Source organism: Macrosteles quadrilineatus, unplaced genomic scaffold (assembly GCF_028750875.1).
Source record: "Macrosteles quadrilineatus isolate MER2022 unplaced genomic scaffold, UCM_ALF_1.0 Scaffold_8__2_contigs__length_117827958, whole genome shotgun sequence".
Classification (NCBI taxonomy): Eukaryota; Metazoa; Arthropoda; class Insecta; order Hemiptera; family Cicadellidae; genus Macrosteles; species Macrosteles quadrilineatus.
Genome location: NW_026542601.1, coordinates 31,046,007 through 31,060,998, shown reverse-complemented (window position 1 = coordinate 31,060,998; position 14,992 = coordinate 31,046,007). Strand labels below are relative to the sequence as shown.

General features: G+C 33.6%; 1 protein-coding gene across 7 annotated transcripts in view; it reads right to left on the bottom strand.

Annotated features, from left to right (window-relative positions):
• Window positions 1–56: 56 nt before the first annotated feature.
• The window catches only part of LOC129001675 (G protein-activated inward rectifier potassium channel 3-like), a 97,646-nt gene continuing 82,710 nt past the window's right edge, over window positions 57–14,992 (bottom strand). For all 7 annotated transcript variants that reach the window (XM_054429058.1, XM_054429064.1, XM_054429059.1 and 4 more), the window contains one exon: window positions 57–169. The gene's annotated coding sequence lies outside the window, so the exon portion shown is untranslated. The remainder of the gene's footprint in view (window positions 170–14,992) is intronic.

The following is a 14,992-nucleotide window of genomic DNA, read 5'->3' as shown; positions in this document are numbered from 1 at the left end:
CACTTCACGCACTGTCACTGCCACTTTGATTGCGTCGACGCATCGCGACCACTGCCACTAGATCGTCGTCACTGACTGGTTCTTCGCGCACGCGCACACAAAACCCGTTCATCTACATATTTACATAAGTACACTTAGGCTTGAGCTCAGGTTGTGGCATCACCGCCCTCTGAAACAGAAAATGTTTGTTTTGAAATAATTATAAATTAAATTATACATAAGATAGTGTTGTAGAATTCGGATGGAATTACAGTTGATGGTGTATGTCATACATTTAGCAAGACGTGGTTTAATGTTTAATTAATGCAGTTAATGCTTTGACTATTGAGTGACTGTTGCGATGTTAACATACATTTCCATTTTAATGTTGTGCTAGATTTAGAATTAACCAAATATGTTAAGATTGAAATCTGGAATACATACCGCGTACTACTGTTTTCTTACACGTTGCCATTAACGGTTTTCATAAATGGTCCTTTCTGAAGAACCAGATAGTATTATTCAGTACACAGTTTTACACAAGATAAAAAATATTGAACAAATACACATAAAGAGAAATCCAATTCAAGTAGTTCATATAAATTCTCTCAAGTTACAAAACATGTAAAATAAATGTACATGAAAATAAATGCTAACGTATATAAATGTCCAAGTATTATTTACGTAAGGAGTTTATGTTCATCCCCATACTGCAATTTTACCCGTAACGAATAACATAATACCGTAACATGATATAACAGATTACTAACGAATTTCTTAGATCTAATAAAGGCACTACTTATCTAATTAATTCACTCGCTACAGTTGTAATAACATTACAAATTAATATAAAATTGAATAGAAAAATTACATTTCCCATGGAAAACAACGTACACAATCTATACTCAATGATATTACTCAAGTAGGTAGTTGTTTTACTTGTGTAGTTTTTACGAACTCCCCAACCACAATCAATTGTAAACATACAGAACGAAAGGGCATTAAAAGAAAAATTTAAGATTATACGAACATTGACTATACAAAATGGCGTTACCTTAACTGTGTCACGGAGGGCTTAGCAATGATAACAGTTCTGCTGTGTTATCTAAGACAACGACCTTGAGGTTTGTGTGGGAGTAATCTCATGTTAGCTGAAGGTGTGTGCGTACAAACTGATATGAGATATCGCGTTAGAAATACTGTACAGCTAAACTGATATGTGATATCACGTAAGAAATACTGTACAGGTAATGCTTCACAAGTAAACCAAGGTAGTGATGGATACTTTGAACTTGAGGCTTGTCGAAGGAGTTTAGTACTAATGGTGTTCCACTGACTGACAACATGTGTTTAAAGTATGAAGAAGATTATTAATTACTTTGGATTGAATCTAGATAAACGGTCAGAGAAGGTACCGCATCACTGGAGAGGAATCGTCAACAGAGTTTGTGGGAATAAATCAACGCTGGAATAACTAAAGCTTAACTAGAGTTAGTGAATGTTAAAATGTCTGGATTGGTAAACCAAATAATCTTTTGGTAGGTAAACTTGTTGAATATGCCCACATAAAAAGAAATGAATAAAGAGAATAATCCTTTTCAAATTGATTATCATATGGCTTTATGTGGAGATGTTTAGAAAACAGGAAAAATTATAGGATTACTCGCTCTTTACTCCAACCCTTATCAGTTATTTTCTTCTTCTTTTGGATGGGTGACCGTTAATAGAGAAATCGGATTAATGAACTATTGCTTTAAAGAAAGACAAAAACTATCATATGACTTTAAGTGTAGGGAACTTAAAAACTAGTTCGTCTTTCCTTGGGTTTTAAATTGGTGGAGTTACAGCTAAATTAAGCTTCACATTATCATATAGCTACAAGCTATTGGCAAATAGGGAGATTTGGACCCGGATCTACCGGATAGAAGTGTTGTGCTCTAATCACACAACTTGCCACGTTCAGAATGCAAATATTGTAGATTTTTCCCCTACTCAATATCATTTCAATTATCAATTATCAAGATCAAAGGTTAGAAATTATATAAAAAAAGAAATTACAAAGGGAAATTGTTGTGACCTTATAACAATGATCGGCAACAAACTAACACATTGTCTGACGGTTATCAAGATCCTCTTGCCTCTGCATAAAGGGCCTTGCGTCACCAGGTAGTGAATGTTTTAACAGATATGATGAATCAGGACTTTGTTGCGATTGGTCTAAATTGTATACTGGACAAAGAGGAAGATCTATTGCTATTCCATATTGCTTTCAAGAACGAAATATAACAATTCAATTAAACCACCTAATTACAATGTATGCTACGCACATTAAAAAATTACCTACAAAGTTGTGTGAAAATTACAAAAATATGTAGGTAAACATTTAAGATGTAACACAAATGAGAAATATTTATGTAAATTTAAACAATTTTTCTACCAAAACTAATTATCTCAATAAATATAACAATAAAATATAACTCTCTACATTATACAATAAAAAGAAAAATTAAGAATCAAATCAAGCAAATAACTAAAATTAATATTAAATCTGTAAATAAATTAATAATAATCCTCCAGTATAGTAAATTCCCTACTGTAGGCCAACTGTTGTTAAATTTTAACATTTGATTCTATTGTATTTGTTTTGAGAAAACACAAATTTTTATCGTAACTTAAGTTTCATAAGGCGAACTGGTCATAACCACAAGAAAGGTACTCAAGTATTTCTCATATTGGTAAGAACTACAATTAACATAAATGTTTAGCATAAATGCTACGCGTACTTACACTTACACGAAGTAAAGCCGCTCACAGAATGAATTTATCTCCGTTTGCACAGACAAATTCGCAGCTGTTTATCAAGCTGCACCCACTACTGCCAACCTAACAGGTGTGATAAGGAAACAGCTGATCAACGATCAGCTGACTACAACCGGAAGTTGGCAAACCGCGCCGGAAACTGGTATATCATGTTTAGAGGAAACATAACCTAGATTTCCTTGTGATTCCTGATTGATTACTAGTTTGTAGTGTTATTATGTGTTAGTGATTTGAGATAACAATTAGAAACAGATACACGGTAAAAATTTGTTTAACATAACAAAACCCTGTTTAAAATGTGTACTCCCTAAATATGAAAAGGAAAGTATTCCAAGCATACAATTAATTTGACTTTAAATTAAAAAAAAACATTTTCCGAATATTAGGGAGATTGGAGAAAAATACTTTGGAAACAGGCCTAAAACGTCTAGTACTATTTTTGAACAAATATCGATTGTTAACATAAATAACAATTAATTATGCTGGCTCTCGTATTTATGTACTGAAATATTGTAAGATAGTAGGATGAATAAAAACATTTCAGTCAAATTATTTTGCTCATTTATAAAATTTCTTACCACGGTAACTGAAATTCCTCATGACTACTCTAACACAACAAACTGTACTTTGTATAACCAACAGAAATTAAAGATCTCAATAACAAATTCCATAAAACACCAGAGGCATAATTAAACAATTCCATTTAAACTAAAGCTACTGGAACTGAAATTATTAGTAAAACCTGAAGCAATTTAGAATCTCGTATTTATAACACCTAACATTAGGTAGCAAGCTACAAATTTGTCAAAATGTAAATACATCAAAGAAATAGTTTCTCAACACATTCCTCAAAAGTAACTTTAATTAGGATCATAACTATAACTTAAACTAGGAGGATTTATACGGCCTGATGTTACATAAAACATTATCAATATAATGTTTGGTAAGAATATAATGGTTTATAAGAAATAAATTCAGAATTTAACTTATAGAACAACTTGACAAAAATCAACAGCTTAATGATAAAAATAAAATAACAATTGTTCAAAAATAACCTATTAAATATGATAAAACTCACAAATAATTCAGCAACATTGTAGTCCTCTCACCGGCTCATTGTAAATGGGAGTATTGTCTTGTGGGACGCACTTTGGGTGAAGGACCTGACCTTGGAAAGGAACCAGATTTATTCAAGGTCATCAGGATGAGGAGTGGGGGGGGCTGAATGAAAATATTTGCCATGTTTATTCGACTTTTTTTAAATCGATGAAAGTTCAAAGAACTACTAATTTGACCCTAAGAGTCGTTCCCTGATTTCGATATTTTTGGAATGAAGTTAAGTCGATTTTACACTATTTTCAGCCCTTTTGCGCCAAAAGACATGTTTTACCACTTGACTATAATAGCTACAGGACATATTAGGGTCCGAGAACAAGGATATAAAAAAAAAACGATTTTGAAGCGTTGACCGTGATGTATTTTGTGGATAGCAAATAACTGTATGCATGGTAAGAAAATTAAGCCTCAAAAACGGAAATCTGAGTAGGGCATAGAAAAAGGTGTGTTTAACATACACTTACTTGCTACCAACAATGTCATCTCATGACTTTTCCATGTTTAGAAAATTAGTTATGGACAAAAATCTCAAGCCTGTCATGGCGTGTTTTATAATGTTGGTATGTTTCAATGCACTACGATGTTTATAATATATTCATTAATATATTACGTATATATTCACGTGTTTTAGATACACATGTGTATTTATATTGTTTATAAGTTATCTTTATGTTAATCTATACTATGGCGAAAGTCTACATGCTAAAACCAGCAGAGCCTGCCTTCTTCTCCACCAAGGGAGTGCCTGCTTAATGGCAACAATCTAGTCGGCCCTGCCTTTGTCGTTCAATTGACAACCGGATGTTCAACAATAGAAACACCTTCTTCCGGTAGCGCACGCGCGCTTCAACTCTGGTTTAAACATCGGTTTAAGTGGCATCACGGGGCGATGTCTACTTGTACCGGCGTCTAGTTGTACCTGCTGCATTTTGGTGACAGGCGTCTAGTTGTACCCCGTCCAAAGCTGTAGAGACAACTTGACGATGGTGCGGACGTCTAGTTGTCTCTACGTCTAGTTGTCTCTACGTCTAGTTGTACCTCTTAAAAATCTACAGGTACAACTAGTCGGGAACGTCACCGTCTACTTGTACCTCATACGTCTGCGTCTACTTGTACCTACGACTACTTGTACCTACGACTACTTGTACCTACGACTACTTGTACCTACGACTACTTGTACCTACGACTAGTTGTACCTACGCCCACTTGTACCTACGTCTAGTTGTACCTGCGGCTAGTTGTATCTCCCCTTCAACTTGTCACCGGTTTAAGAGATTTATTTTATTTCTTTAAAAATCATACAATCTTACAACAATTTATTATAAACAACTTGCTACAAAAGCCAGGAAAATTTGGCTTGTCTGCAGCTCATTGAGAAACAGTTTGTTATTAGTCTTTCTTTGCTTTTGTTGACGTTATTTTTAATAAATAATTTATATCACTCCAGAGGTTTAACTCTACTACTAAAGGCAGCAAACATGTTTGTGAATAAATATTGGTTTACTAAGGTAGCTTTGGTCTTGTGTTTGATGATAATGATAATAAAAAGGCTTCCCTGATTGAAAGATTGGAAATCGTCTTCGTCAAAAATGAAAAGGCAAATAAAGGTGTGTTGAGATAAGCTTAGTTCTTGGTCAAAACCGCTAAATTAGCATCCCTACGAAGTTATTATTTCTACGTTTATGCTCCTTTTGGAAAGGTTTAACAAAATTAGTGTAAAGTAAAAGCATCCCATTGACCAAACGTATCGCTAGATTTGTTTCTGATCAACATAAAAACTACTATTAGCCTAGTGCAAGATTATGTGGTGGTATTCCTCCTAAAGGTGCGATTGATTTTAAATATTCTATCAAAAAGGGGTCTATTCAACGGCTGATTCCTAACTATTTTGCGACTGGTTAGGTTTCCATTACCCAGTTAAAAAACAATTAATTACTTTTCATCAGAATCTTCGACATGCATATTTTTGGTTGGTTTTAAGAAACGGAAACTACCTCTAGGTTTTACTGTTATATATGGATGCTTCCTTTAAAACCGTACATGCTGGGCTATATTATTTGAACCTTTTTTGGAGTACCTGGTTAAAATCTCCTCTAAAAAATTATGTGTTTCCGCCCATTGGAACTTGTCATAGTACTTACTTGATGATTAATGAACAAATATATTGCCTGTCCTGAACGAACCTATTTCATCTTTATTCCCAGGTTGATTTCCAAGAGTGGCCGTTGAGGTTTATCCCTTTATACAATAATTGATTAAACACCACAATAAATTAATCTAAAATTAAAATTGGTAAAATAAAATATAAAAAAATTGAATAAATCTTGAACATATGTTTTGAAATTAAAACAAAGCAAAAGTTTTCCATTAAATCCTGAATCATTTATTTTTTAATTATAATTATCAATACATTTTCAAAGGAGAAACAAACGTCCGATTATTTCTAGGCAGCCACAACAGATGCCACAATCGTTCTACGATTTCCCAGTCTCTCACCACAATTTTGACGCAAAGAATCGGCTTACGTAATTAATAACTTATATAGATAGAATAGATAGAGTGTAGATGTAACAGTCGCTCATACATTACTAGACAAATTTTACTTAAGCCAAATTCAAGTCTGGAAATGTATGAAGCAGCCTTTTGGTCTTTTCAGTTGTATTCCTATATGCTGTTCTTACCATGTACATTCTTAGCGGCCACTATTTACATCAACGTTATTAGTAATGTACAATATTTACAGTTTCTTAATTACAATTAATTATTTATCGCTCAGTTCTGTTAGGGTTGAAGGTTTAACTAACCTGTTTTACATGGCTAAATGTAGTAACCATCCAACGCGGAATACAACGTCGCAATCCCTTGTTAAATATCTTTAACTGTAAAAGTTATAGTAACATATAAATACTATTTTTAACATACACAAATCTGGGTTTCAATCAATGTTGCTTCAGATAATAACGTTGAGCTACCATTAAACATTATTAGTTTTAGGAGACACTTTATTTTGGCTACGTTATGATTTCTGGTCGCTATCTTATGCTGGACCAAAGGATCGAAAGAATACGCAAACAATACCGGTATCATTACAATAGAGACATAGCTCCGTGTTTAAAGCGATATTATACCTCCACAAACTTGGGTAGTAACTATATTTAACTATATATAAGTTTGTTAAGACCAAAAGAACTGACTAATGTAAATAGTTTTAATTTAGAAACTGTACTATTGTAGATTACTAATAACGTTAATTGTAATAGTAGCCGCTAAGTATTTACATAATCAGAACTGTAAAAAAGAATAAAACCGTCAAGGCCGAAAGACCGCTTATACATTTCCATACGTGACAATTCTGTCTAGTGTATGAGCGGCTGTTACATCCAACAATCACATAAGACCAAGTTACATATACATTTATTTATCTAGATAGTAATTTAAAAGCGGTATGTTTTTATTACTACTTAATATAGTTAGTAAGTTTTATTTGATCAGTGAGAACTGATTGGTTGCTTTAGTCAAATAGTCAACACCTAGCCGTGGTTCTTGGTGGTGTACGCAAACTTCGCTTGTCAAATTCCACTGACACAAAGGCCAGGCCTTGTAGTCCAGGAGCTGAGGGGGTTTGAGCACGCATAAAGGAGTACGCAATGTTATTGCTGATTATTGTAATATGGACTGTGGTGATCAAAATTACGTATGTCACCTATTTAAGAAACTGACATCCCCCATGTCAAGAAATTCCAGCTTCAACAGTAACCTCAAAATAAATTTCTCAAAAGTAAGCTAGAGGGTGCATTCGTTGGCACAGAAGTAAGATATGAACTGACGCGACGTGACGAAGGAAAAATCAAACTTACACTGTAACGGATATACCTCCCTTTGAATATGTCTTCCCAAAAAAAGTTTTCTTTTCAAATAAAATCATATTACACTGATGAAATCACGGAAGTGTTTAACTACAAAAGATCCACCAATACAGTTTTAATACTATTTAAAGGTTCTTCCAAAGGAAGAGATACCAGATAACATACTAATAATAACTCCGATGACGTATGGTAAGGGGAATATTTTATTCATTGAATGATCAACCGAATTTGGCGACCAACGCAATTAATATCAATATTGTTTTTACACTTATTATTCTTTAAACAATGCTAAATGCTCAAAATATGTAGCCTATATTTCATCCAATTTATCGCAGTTAGGTGAATTAACGTAATCCTTGAAAGTAACCGTCGATTTCGACGGGTTTCACCTAGTTACTATTAAATAGTATTAGTTAATATATCGATGTTCACATGACCGGATGTGTCATCAGCTCTATCCCTAGTCCGTCGGTCATTACCCCTCGAGGCACCGGCCGATGGACCAGGGAACAGCTATGATTTACACTATCACCCTCTACTACGACATTTTTTTTTAGGTAAACATTCCAACGCTCATGATGACATCGAACACTCATGCATATTTGTATATAGGCCTAGCCAGTCCAAAACCTGAATACACTGTAGGTATGAATCAGACCGCTTATATCATAAACAACTAAATATTAAGGCTAGTTTCCTAACCAGAGAACACACAAGAATGGCACTTTACAAGACTTTTTATACCAAGCCTTCATAAACTAAGAGTATTTCATAAGTTACGTTGCCTGTGTAGATTTAGACTTAAAATCAGTATAAAATCAGTAATGGATTGAAAATCTAAGTGTTATTTACGTTTTGTTTGCACTATAATGTAGTGTACCTGTTTCTCGAAATCGACTAATTTTTAAGCTATGTGTATTACCAGGAATTATTTCAAAACTAATAAATAAATAACGTCTTTGTTGGGCAGCGTACATCAGATTATAGATCTGTTTTACATTAAAACTTTTGTCATTCAAGGAGTTTAAAATACTCAACTAAAAGCTTATGTTATTAATAAAAAAATCACACTGTTCATAACAGTTTGATATAATCAACATTTTTTTTGAAAATGTTTAATACTGTGAGTGAAAGAGTTTTTTTTTAGCAACAGTACTACGTAAAATCAAAACAATATTTAGGTTGATTGGAGGTCAATCACTTTCTCGCAACTACGCGATAGAGGGCTGACCCAACACCCCAATAACTGGAATGGATTGTTGTGAAAGGAAACTCTAAGAATTTGCAAATGAAGTCCATTCTGAGTAACAATTCTGTACGCTGTTTACAAAATATTTCCTTTGCCTTTCCAAGTACTGAATCTATATGGTTTTGCTTATATTAAACAATAAGTTAAATACGTTGTAGCAGATGTCTTTGGCTGCATTTTACAACAGGTATTTCGTTCACCTTTCTCAGAAATAGCTGTTCATGGCGTGTTCCTGAATCAACAATAAGGTATATTGTGTTATTGTCCTAATAAACACGAGAGACATTCGCCTATCTTTATGGTCGTATTATATAAATAACATTGAACTGATTAATTTAACAAATGATCATTGTTAATTTATTGTAACACTTAGGATATTTATGTACTGTACATTTATGTTTTATGTTTTACATTTATGTTTGTTTTGTACTGTATTTATGTTTTAGTATATATACTGTTTAAATATTTATTTATTCAATCAATGTCCTGACTAATCAATACACAACCTAAACGATATTAAATAGAGATTTGATCATATTGTCATAGCATCTCTTTATAAGAAATCTGTCCGGAGTATGTGCAATTTTGGTTTATTAAACTTATTGGTAAATTGGTGTAAGATTGTTTTAGGTTTATTCGTAATCCGGACGCATACGAAGTTGAAGCTTTTGCTTTGGTATTAACAGTCAAGTAAAATAAATAAATAATTAAAATAAATAAATAATTAAATAATCTTATAAATTTAAGAAAATGGGTTATTCGTTTGGCTCTGCTACCCGACCATTTTTATTACTGAGGTCTCAAATTAAATGTATGCACGCACAGATTTGCCATCAAGCATCGGCGTATATTTTTCTATTATCTCACTCGGCTTATACGTAAACGAAATTGCTCCCCATGTTTTTCTTATGGGAGTTAAATTTGGTTTTCATGATTTTCTTCGTTAGGCTAAACAAATCATGTTAACAATTTAATTTTTGAGTTGTTCTAATTCTTATAACGTAGTTTTCTAAAGTTATCTGTTGTGGCTGCCTAGAAATAATCGGACGTTTGTTTCTCCTTTGAAAATGTATTGATAATTATAGTAGTGGTAGTTAGTTATGTTACAAGACTATGACAAATTGCCAATTATTAAATCAACTTGGTCCCCACGCACAGGCTTCGCATATGTGGGCCCTGTCGATTTTCAGAAATTACGTTCATTCTGTATCTATTATTCTTTTGTTATGAATTGCTTTTGATTTTATTTATTTGATTTAATTTTACTATGGTATTTTTCCGGACAAACTCCATTAAACATATAGCACGGGTCGAGGTTAATTTAACAACTTAAAACTAATTCATTCAACATTAGTTTACCTGAAAACTATTTTACTAATATTTGTTTAAAGTTTTACAGAATACACTTACACATTATGCTATTGTATGTTTTTATTTATACATGATATAGGTACTTACAACAAAACTTGTGAATTTTTGTGTTTATTTATACATTTATTGTATGGCAACAACGTAAACTTAAAGATAGGAGCGAGTGTATGCAATTCCAAGATAGAGTTTAGTATTCACCGATCCTACGATAGTTTAAGAGTATATTTCGTACCTAGGGCCGAAAATGACTTTTTTCAGCTCGGGATCATGTTTAAGTTCGAGACGAAGATGAAATCGGTCCGTGGTACGATTGCTGTTTTTCACCAAACTATACAAAACTGAGAAAATATATCAATAATGTAGGCAAGCATGTTTCTTTACAACCTTTTTATCAGCTCGTGAACATCACAGAGAAAATATTCGCATATCGGTGGAAATGTATTTTCCTGTCGATCTACAGAATGCCTTTATAAATTAAAATAGGCTAAAAAGACATAAAAAAAAGAATTACAAATGTTTAAAACTAACATGGGTTTAACGGGTTGCTATGCTGGTGACGAAATAACAACTAATTATGAAAATAAAATCAAAACAAATGGAACATATTCCAATCACATTTATTATTTACAGTGTATGTTAATACCCCCGCCGCAGCAAACCTGCAGACTTAGCGAATTTCCATTTGCCTGATTGGATTTAAACTAAAATGTCTCCTTAAAAATATCACATTTATTCCCTATTTAAACAGAATTAGTTTAATGAGTACTTAGGTTTGCTGCAACAGGGAGGGTAAACAAGTTTTTTTTTATGTAAAATGTTAAAAGGTACTGTGGTTTAGTAAGAAGTTAATGTATTTTCCAAATTTGATTAAAATATTTTCATAAACAAGCAAACTACAACAGTTGACTTCTGCTCCATAAGAATAACATGGGAATTTTAAAATTACAATTTTTTTGAATTTTCTCCGTAACAATTAGGCGCATAATAACGCTTCAATATACTAAATTATTTGTTTTTTTAAGCTCTACAAAATGGTTTGAAAAGAAATTTAGAAATTTGGTGTTTTTAGAGTCAAAAATGGGAAAAACCTATTTTTACCCCATAAAACCCCCCATAAACCCCCGTTCCCATAGTCCGATAATGCTGGTTCGCGAACTCATTCAAGTTTATCCCGCCTTACACCTTCAAACCAAATTTCATCAAAATCGGACAAAAATTACTCAAGTTATCGTGCGGATGGACACACACACACACACACACATATATATATATATCTCTATATATAGATATATAAAAATTTGAACGAATGGTGTTTTTGGCCTCTGGGGACATCAAAATGAAAAAGTAAATCGGTCCCGGGCTTAGGTCTTACCATGAGACCTACGGTAATAGCTACTTCCCTATAGGGAAATTCGCTAAAAGGAGAAGTATGTGTAGTACATTGCATAGTTTTTGTCGAGTTTTCAACCGCTGGACCTCAACTTCATTGTACACTTCATTGTTCATTGATCACTGGGAAATCCATTGTAAACTATAAGATATGCACACTAAACAATGCAAATACTTTAAGGTTATGTGAAAAAATATTTAAAGGAATCAGCAAAAATAGTAATACATAATTGCTGGGCAGCGGTCTATTGCAATTCATTAGGGATATACTGCTTGTATATTTAATGATATATATATAAATGTTTTAATTAAATAAGCGATTTTCGGTACTAGGGCTGGAAAATTTTAATCACAACTATAGCTGCCATTTCGACCCTGGACAGCAATGCGTAGCTTTCAGCCTCCAATTAACGTCTGTAAAGTAAAACTACTAAAACATCGTATTGCGGTGAAAAATATTTGCCAATCATACTCAATCGACTGCAGTTCCTGATTTAATTAAGGGTATTATTAAAAAGTACTCGTGCAGTAATCAATTAAACAGGGTAACGAATTGAAGGATGGATACAACTAGACTATAAGGACGCAAAATACGCGTAGGTACAACTAGACGTAGGGACTACTAGACGGAGGGACCACTAGTCGTAGAGACTACTAGTCGTAGAGACTACTAGTCGTAGGGACAACTGGTCGCATCCGTACAAGCTAGGTGATACTACTTGTCGGTGGGATACACGTCTAGTTGTACCTACGTCTACTTGTACCTACGTCTAGTTGTACCTCCTAAAAATCTGCAGGTACAACTAGTCGGGTGAGCCACCGTCTACTTGTACCTACGTCTAGTTGTACCTACGACTAGTTGTCCCTAGGCCTCGAGGTACAAGTAGACGGAGGGACAACGAGACGGAGGGACAACGAGACGCGGTCCCGGCATCACTGGCATCTAGTAAACCCACTACCCAGTATACCCGGATCACCAGCTGGGTGAATATGGCCATAACCACTGTGTTTGTTAAGCAAATGCAACACAAATTGGGAAGATAACGACTAAAACATATTTTTACAAAAACTGTCAAAATTATATTACAAAAGCGCGTAAACGAGTAAATCTCTTAATTTAAAACAAATACAAAACCATTGAATTTTCTTGAACTAAAATATCTAATCCACAAACAGTGGATTCATGACACTGAAAAATATGTATGAGGGTACAGATTTTTTTTGTTTTTTTTTCTAACCAAGAGTGACTATATAACTACGAGGGCAACGTGCCCAAATTCGTGTGTTACAATAAGGTCTTTGCATGTTAAACCGAAAATACAATCTTATCTTTCCAAGATTATGTTAGTTTCAGATAAATAAAACAAGTTCTGCAAATAAAACAACTAATTTAGAATAATTCAATAATTTTGATTGTAAATCTAAAGTAAGTGCATTTAGTGCCTACTTTGCCAGCGAATGAGGTGCCTGAGGTTTCACCTAGATGAGGTGACACGATGTAGATGTTTTGTAGCGGTAGAGAAACCATACTTTGATACTATGCTGAATCTGAATGGCAGCTAGTTTATAGTTTGCTGATCTTAAATACCGTCAGTTACAAATCTACAAAGGTAATAACACTCTTCCAGCAATTATATTCAGCTAAGAATATCCATTCCACGCTTGCCTATACTTAAATTAAAACAATGAGTAGTTAACAGCGCAGCTCAATTTCAAGTATAAGTCAGTAGTCATTTTTCAGTATAATTTTTCAATAGTCCCTAACTGTTTGATCGAGAAGAGTACACAAGTTCATTGACCTTTTTAAAACTAGTTCCTAAACAACAAATATTGTTCACCGCAGACTTCCCAGTGTAGGTGATATCCCTGGGAACAAGGTCACTTACAGTATTGGGTTATTACAAGTTACACGTAATAGATTACAACGTTTACAACAAACTAGAAGAAAGAAACATGGACTGCCAGGAGAGGGAGAATATTTAGCATTCTTTCACCACACTTGCCACCTGTCTGCCGGTGTTTTCAGTAATCGTTTTTGGCAATATTGCGTATTGAAATTAGGAAACTAATTGTAGATTAATTTAACCTATATATTAAAAAATATGGGTTTTTCTTTTCCGAGTTCGTTTGGCTCTTCTAACCGACCGATTTTCATAATTTTGTTGTCAAATTAAAGGTATGCACACACAGATTTTTCATCAAGCCATAATTCATTTATCTACTGTATTACTTGAACAAAAAAACAGAAACTTGTTTTTTTATTCTTACTTTAATTAAAGGTAAATTTCACCAGTTCTAGTTACATTCTCCTATATGTTTTGATCTTAAAACCACCAGCTTCTTCAGTAAAATACCAGCATAAATTTGAGATATTGATTATTAATATCGGACTTACTAAGACACACTGCTGAATTACGAAAAACCTAAATTGTTACAAAAAGTTGGGTTATTTACCATGGATTGATAGTTAATTGACTTTACTTTAAACCTCAACAGTAACCGTCAATTTTGACGGGTTTCACCTAGTTTAGTTTTAAAAGTTCTTCTTGTTTTACTCGTATGTATATGAAATAATAGTATAAATGGCCAGCTTGCATAAGGTTAATCCGTAGACAAATCAAATGTATGGATGAATATAAATTTTGTTACGTGTGGCTTCAACGTAAAAGGCACATAAAAGACTACATACAACATGTAAGAACTAATGTGATTAATCTAGACTCTTTATGTGATGTTGTATATCTGGCTTTTATATGTGTAAATAAAATTAGTGATTCAAGATTATTTCGTCTATCTTCTTTACATAACTTTTAGTAAGATCTTCCAATCTTGTAAACATAAGGATCTTTTATATAGTATTTCCCTTTGAATCCTTCAAGTTTGTTCACTACATCAGCAGTAGAAAGGCAACAAGAGCGCGTGGAGTTAGTGGGAGTAGTAGGGGGCGACTTAACTGTCCTTCCTCAACTAACTGCTTGTTGTGTTGATTAGGAAGCTGTCATTGCCACCTTCACCCGTCGGTAGAATAATAATGCTACTGCTATGATAAGTAGTGGAAATATGGGCGTCTTGGAACATTGCAAGCATGGGAAATAGAAGGGGTGAATTTAGAACATATTCTTAGAAGTTCGCTTTATAATTAGGGTAGAATGATTGATCAAAAACGTACACTATACATTTGAAATTACAGGATTTATTTTAA